General features: G+C 37.4%; 1 non-coding gene across 1 annotated transcript; it reads left to right on the top strand.

Annotated features, from left to right (window-relative positions):
* Nucleotides 1–5353: 5353 nt before the first annotated feature.
* Nucleotides 5354–5461, top strand: LOC111556893. Its single transcript, XR_002736603.1, has one exon. It is a non-coding gene; the product is annotated as a U6 spliceosomal RNA (small nuclear RNA).
* Nucleotides 5462–7874: the final 2413 nt, after the last annotated feature.

The raw sequence follows: 7874 nt of genomic DNA, 5'->3' as shown, positions 1-7874 counted from the left end.
AACGGGGGAGGGGCAGAGAGAGAGGGAGACACAGAATCGAAAACAGGCTCCAGGCTCTGAGCCATCAGCCCAGAGCCCGACGCGGGGCTCGAACTCACAGGCCGCGAGATCGTGACCTGGCTGAAGTCGGACGCTTAACCGACTGCGCCACCCAGGCGCCCCCATATTAATGGAATTTATACAGTATGTAACTTTTTGTGTCTGGCTTCTTTCGCATAGCACATTCTTTTTTTTTTTTTTTTTTTTTTTTTTTTTAGGTTTATCCATGTCATAGTATGTATTAATAGCTCCTTCCTTTTTTGTGGCTAAATAATACTCTATGTTAAAGATATACATACATTTTATTTATCCGTTCATTCGTTGATGGCCATTTGGGTGGTGTTCAACTTTTGGCTATTGTGAATAAATTGCTTTGCCTTTTGCCTTTACTTTCCTCATCTGTGAAGTAGGGATAATAATTCATTGCTCAGGGTCATTGTGAAGACTGGAACTAATACAGATCATATGTCTGGCTCACTAAATAAAAGCTATCAGAATCATTTTTGTGTATGTGAGACTAGAGAGAAAGAGCTCTTAAAATATAGGCCTTCGGTTGGGTTTGCAGATAAGATGAACATTCTTACTTTTTTTAGCCACTGAGGATTTATCAGTTCCTCTCATCTTGCCCCATCTTCCTGTCCATCTTTGGGTGACAAACCTCATTTTCAGGTCTCCTTACTGTTGAGATTATTCATCTTTTTGTTACTATCTTTACCTATGTGCTTTCTTTTTTTACTCCTAGTTTCATTCATTCATTCATTTTTTTTTTTTAATTTTTTTTTTCAACGTTTATTTATTTTTGGGACAGAGACAGACAGAGCATGAAAGGGGGAGGGGCAGAGAGAGAGAGGGAGACACAGAATCGGAAACAGGCTCCAGGCTCTGAGCCATCAGCCCAAAGCCCGACGCGGGGCTCAAACTCACGGACCGCGAGATCGTGACCTGGCTGAAGTCGGACGCTTAACCGACTGCGCCACCCAGGCGCCCCCATTCATTTTTTTTAATGTTATTTATTTTGACAGAGAGAGAGAGAGAGAAGAGTGCCAGCAAGCAGGGGAGGGGCAGAGAGAGAGGGAGACCGAGAATCTGAGGCGGGACCTGTGCTGATAGCAGAGAACCCGATGTGGGGGAGCTCAAACTCACCAACTCTGAGATCATGACCTGAGCTGAACTGACTGAACCACCCAGGCGCCCATGTTCATTCATTTTTTCATTCATTCATTAATTCACCCATCCATCGACCATTACCAGTTTCAGTTTTATATGCTGGATTATAGCAGGAAAAAAATTAGACTCAGTCTGAGATGTTTTCCCTGGCATTATAGTCTGGAGCTTGGGGGAGAAGAGACTAAAAACAAACAAATAAACCACATGTTAGGTAGTGGTATATGCTAAGAGGTAAAACAGAGAAGTGAGAGAGGGAGAGTTTGAATTTAGTCAGAGAGTCAAGATGAGCCCCTTCAAAAACACAATTTGAGCAGAGTTCTGAACGAGGACTATGCAGTGCCTTTCTGAAGTTAAGTTTCCTCTTGGGAGGGAAGAGGGAAACCACTGAGGCCTTGAGTAGCATGACGTGAGCTGACTTTCATGCTAAATAGATAGTCCTGCTGCTGCCATAGGATAATACTATTGATAATTGTTATTTCTGTGTTCTTCCTTGGTTTCTTTCTCTGAGATTTTGCTTCACGTGTCCTTCCTAAGCGTTCACTTTCTTGATGAAATCTTTCAGAGTCAGCTTTATAAACTGAGCCCACCCCTTTCTCCTTACTCCACCTCTCAGCTCTTTGGGGAAGAAGGAAAATAAAACACAAAGGAAGCTTTCAGCAGTGAATTTTCACCATCTCAACAGCCTCAGGTGACAAGGATCTGTGGCTGGAGGCCACTGTTTCCTTCCTGGTTTGAAGTGAAAACTTCCCTGATCTTCATCTTCACTGAGGCCCAAGGTGTGGGAATTAGGGAGAATCTTAGAAGTCTTTTCTAGAGCAAGGCTACCTTTTTGTCTTTGCCAATGTGCATTTTTCTGACTAAATTTAGAAATAGGGAAGGTTATTTTTGGTAAGAGAAGTGAAAACTCAAAGGATTTCCCCAGTTCTTCTGGGGATTGGGGTTTGGGAATTCTATATCAAGTTCTCCCTCCCTCAACCCCCCCTACTTTCTCCCCAGGGCATTCTATCCACACTCAGGGTAATGCAACATGGTGAAAAGAGCATTGGACTGGGAACCAGAAGGCCTGAGTCTTAGTCTGGACTCTTCCTAACTAACCCTGGGTTTGTTAGTGGATAGGTATGTTAAAATAAAAAACAAATAGATACTTGCCTTCAAAATTCCTTGAGCAGACAAAACCAGTTAAGTCATACAAACAAAACTGAATTTAGCTTTTATTTGACCTGGGTCACTCTTTGCTTGTGTCTCTAAAAATCATAAGTAAATTTAAACTGTTTCTCAAGGTTGATATGAGATAACCATTGATCAATTCCTCATTCTTTAAGAAAATTCTAGTATTATAACCAATCACTGCAAATAATAAAATCACTGCTTTCTCATGATATAAGCTGCTTTATAACAATATACCCTTGAGCCTCCTCCCATGTTTTGGTTTGAGTGTTCCTGGTTTGCAAATTTTCTTTTTGGTATGTGCACAATTAACAGTGGTTCATTGGTTTTACTTCTGTTATTTCTGAACTTTTGACAGGTGGTAGAACAGAATGATAGTGAATAATATAAGCTCTGGAGTCAAACTAGCAAGTTTGAGTGTCTGGGTCCACTTCTTATTGATTATGTGTAATTAGGCAAATTATTTAACTTCTTTGTTTCATATTGTCCCCATCTATAAAATAGGAATAGTAATTGTACCTACCTCATAGGACTGCTTGAGTATTAAAGAAGGTATTTGAAGTAAAAACACTTAGAGGAGCATTAGGTGTGCAGTAACATTTATGATTAGCATAATTTTTGACAAGTCAATCATCTAAGTTGTGTTCAAGTGCTTGTAACCATATGTGGAATGTCCTATAGATCTGATGATGCTTGGTGGAGGAAAAACGAGGCAAGTGGGTTGGTTTTATTCAGTCATATAAAGGATTGTCACATGAAAGAGATACTTCTTCTGAGTTGCTTAGAAAGTTCTTTGGAATTTAATTCAAAGTAATGGAGAACTTTTAATATAATCAATGGGGCCTGAGAATTGGAATAATCATTTTGCAAAGCAGTGAGGAGTCCCTCACCGAAAGAGTTTAAGCAAAGATGAGTCCTCTGTTTGGATTAGCATAGAAGGAATTCCCTTCTCTAAAATATGAGCGTAAAAAAGTAGTTCTTTCTTCCCATAACAACCCAAAAATTATTTCTCAACCTCCTCTATTCTCTCACTGTTCTTTTGACCCTTCCTCCTCCTTAAGAGAATGGATGAGTGTTTACCAAACAGGTATGATGGTGTCAGTGGCAGTCAAGGCTGATAGGCCCATTTTTTTAGATGAGAACATTAATGCCAAAGGACAATTGCATCGCTCATAAGCCGCCAATTAAAAGGATTAGAAAATGTGAAAGCTCCCAGGGCACCCTTGAATCCTGGCAATAAGATGTAATTAATATTAGGAAGCCATGCAAGTCAATATAAAAAGCTTACTTTAGTTTTTCTTTTTAGAAAGCCTACTTTAAAAAAAACAAACCATACATGAGTGTTGGTAGAAGTTTTAAAATGTTCACACACAACCCCTGACACCTCTTTCAGCTTCTTTTCCTGCTATTATCACATTTTCCTGACTTTAAATAACATGGTATACTTTTGAATCAGGTTTCCTGATGTTATAACCCTCAATTGGTAATATATGGTCAAAAAACAAAATGGTGAAGTTAAAAGTGTCTTCTTAGAGGTGCCTCTTCTGTCTGTGACCTCTCCCATGAATCTCCTGTCTTTTCCTGCTGTCATTCCTCTGGTTGTCTTAGTCAGTTAGGGCAGCTGTAAAAGAATGTCATAGACTGAGTGGCTTAAACAGCGATTTATTTCTCCTGGTTCTGGACGTCTGAGACAGGGCATCAACATGGTCGGGTTCTGGTGAGAGCTCTCCTCCTTGTTCATAGATGGCTGCCTTCTTGCTGTATCCCTACATGGCAGAAAGAGTGCTGGCTCCCTTCACCTCATTATAAGGGCACTAATCTCATCATTGAATACACTCTGATGACCTCATTTTAACCTACTTACCTCCCAAAGGCCCACCTCCAGATACCATCACATTGGAAGTTAAGGCTTCAACATATGTATTTGGGGTGATACAGACATTTAGCTTATTGCACTGGTCTACTTACTCTTGCTTTAGGGCCTTTACACTTGCTGTCCCCCTTGTCTGAAACATTCTCTCTTTTCCATATCCACATATCTTTCTCCTTTACCGCCTTTAGGCTTTTCTTCAAATATCACTTCGTATCAGTGAGGCCTTCCCAGATTACCCCATTTAAAATTACCCTCTATCACCCTCTAACCTCTTTTCTTATTTATTTCTTATAATAGCACGTATCATCTTCTTTCACAGTTTGAGTTACCCCAGAAGTAGACTTTGTGCCAAGAATTCAAGTAGAAGTGGTTTCTTGGGATATGCTCCAGTTACCCCACTCAAGTGGAGAAGAAGCCGGGGTACTTTTATACTGACTTCCATTAGTCATTGGCTGTAGGCTTTTTGGGAATGGGGTGTTAATTTCTGCTTCTACCCAAGGTACACAAATAAGCCTTCTGTGACTTTGGAAAAAGTCTCAAAGCGAAACATGCAGATCTTGGCTCCTGGAATAAGAACAAGCACACCAAAATAACGATATGATATGATACGATATTCCAGGTTCTGGGTGGGGCATCAATAACTTCTGCTACCCCATCTGGCATACCTTATAGTTTATGGAGATATATTATACATGTCACAAATTACATATATATATATAATCCCACTCCTAGGTCGTGAGCTCTATAAGGGCAAGAATTTTTGTCTATTTAATTCTCTGCTGAACTTAGAACAATACCTGGCAACCTGGCACATGTTGGTGTTGCATAAATATTTGTTGAATGAATTAATGATCTAGATCAGAGATTTTAAGCTATGGGTTGTAACCCGCTTAGCATGTCATGAAATTAATTTAATGAGTCACCACCAGCAATAAAGACAGAGAAAAGAAGAAGTATATTGCAGGTAGTAAGGGTAAATACTGTTTCATAAAATGTTGCACTTCAGTTATTTAATGTACATATTATAATTATTAAATTTAAATATATAAATTAAATTTATATTGGGTCCTATAATAAAATGTACTTTTCACTCTGGGTTGTCATTTTGACAATCACTGATCAATTTCTCACTTTGGCATTGGAATGATACAGAGAAGATTAGCATGACTCTTGCACAAGGATCACATGCAAATTCATGAAGGGCTTCCTACTTTTAGAATGCATTTGAATTTAAATGACTGTCAGCTTAAAATAGACTTCCATACGTATAGGTCAATATATATGAACCTCATAATAACCACAAACCAAAAATCTATAATGAAGACACAAAAAATAAAGACAAAGGAACTTATACATAACACTAAAGAAAACCATCAAACCACAAGGGAAGGAACTGAGAGAAGAAGGAAGGAACAAAGAACCACAAAAACAACCAAAAAACAATGAACACAATGACAATAAATGTATACCTGTAGATAATTCTTTTAAATCTAAATGAACTAAATGCTGCAATCAAAAGGCATAGGATGGCTGAATGGATTAAAAAAAACTCAGGCCCATCTCTATGCTGCCTATAACAGACTCACTTCAGATCTAGGGACACACATAGACTGAAAGTGAAGGGGGAAAAGAATATCCCATACAAATGGAAACAAAAATTAACCTGAAGTAGCAATATTCATATTAAATAATATCAGACTTTAAAACAAAGACTGTAACAAGACAAAGAAGATATATTACATAATGATAAAGGAGTCAATCCAAGAGGAGGATATAACATTCATATAAATTTATACATTCAAATTAGGAAATATAGCATTTCTACATATTTATACTCCCAAACTAAGAGCACTGAAATATATAAAGCAGATACTAACAGACATAAAGGGAGAAATTGGCTGTAATACAATAATATTGGGGAACTTAAATATTATACTTACATCAATGGATAGATTATTCAGATGGAAAATTAATAAGGAAACATTGGCTTTAAATGATGCATTAAACTATATGAACTTAATGTATGCAGAAGACTTCATCCAAAAACTGCAAAACACATGTTCTTTTCATGTGCACATGAAATATTCTCCAGGACAGATCACACATTAGACCACAGAACAAGTCTCAATAAACACATGAGGACTGAAATCATATCAAGTATTTTCTCTGGCTACAGTGGTATGAAACTAGAAATCAATTACAAGATGAAAACTAGAAAAAACCCAAACATGTGGAGCCTAAACAACATGCCTCTAAACAAACAATGGGTCAATGAAGAAATGAAAGAAAAAAACAAAAAATACCTTGAAACAAATGAAAATGGAAACACAATTTTCCAAAACCTATGGGATACAGCAAAAACACTTTTAAGAGCAAAGGTCATAGTGATATAGGCCCACGTCAAGAAACATGAAAAATCTCAAATAATATAACTTTACACCTAAAAGAATTAAACAAAAACAAAAACAAAGAAACAAGACCCAAAGTTAGTAGAAGGAAGAAAATAATAAAGATCATAGCAGAAATAAATGAAATAGAGGCTAAAATTTTTTTAAAAATCAATGAAACTAAAAACAGTCCTTTGAAAAGTTAAAAAGACAATGGTGAACCTTTAGCCAGCCTTATCAAGAAAAGAAAGCAAAAGGTCCCAAATAAATAAAATAAAAAATGAAAGAGAAGTTACAACAGATACTTCAAAAAAAAAATCACAAGAGATTACTGTGAACAATTATATACCAACAAATGGCAAAGCTTAGAAGAAATGGATAAATTCCTAGAGACACACAACTTTCCAAGACTGAATTACAAAGAAACAGGAAATCTGAAAACACTGATTACAAGCAATGAAATCGAAATATCAATTTAAAAACTTCTCGAAAACCAAAAGCCCAGGACCAGATAGTATTATAGATGAATTCACCAAACATTTAAAGTGGTTAGTACCTGTGCTTCTCGAATTATTTCAAAATATTGACGAGGAAGGAGCACTTCTAAACTCATTTCATGAGACTAGTTTTATCCTGATATCAAAACCAGACAAAGACACAACAACAAAAAAGAAAATTACAGGCCACTATCCCTAATGAATATAGATGCAAAAATCCTCAACAAAATATTAGTAATTCAACAATACGTTAAAAGGATCACACACTACAAGCACGTGGGATTTATTGCAGCAATTCAAGAGTGATTCAACATCTGTAACTTAATCAACATGACACACCACATCAACAAAATAAAGAATAAAAATCACATGATTATCCTAATAGATGCAGAAAAAGCATTGGACAAAATTTATCATCCATTTATGATAAAAAACTCTCAACAAAGTGGGTATAGAAGGATGTAGGGACGCCTGGGTGGCTCAGCCAGTTAAACGTCTGACTCTTGATTTCGGCTCAGGTCATGATCTTGTGGTTGGTGAGTCTGAGCCCCACATCGGGCTTTGAGCTGACAGTGCGGAGGCTGCTTGGGATTCTCTCTCTCCCAGTCTCTCTTCCCCTCCCCACTCGTCCCCCGGCCCCCAGACAAATAAATAAATAGATAGATAAATAAATAAATAAATAAATAAATAAATAAACTTAAAAAAAAAGAATGTACCTCAAAATAAAGGCCACATAGACAAACT

This window comes from Felis catus, chromosome A1 (assembly GCF_018350175.1).
Source record: "Felis catus isolate Fca126 chromosome A1, F.catus_Fca126_mat1.0, whole genome shotgun sequence".
Classification (NCBI taxonomy): Eukaryota; Metazoa; Chordata; class Mammalia; order Carnivora; family Felidae; genus Felis; species Felis catus.
Note: the sequence above shows the minus strand (reverse complement) of the source record. Positions and strands in the feature narration are given on the sequence as shown.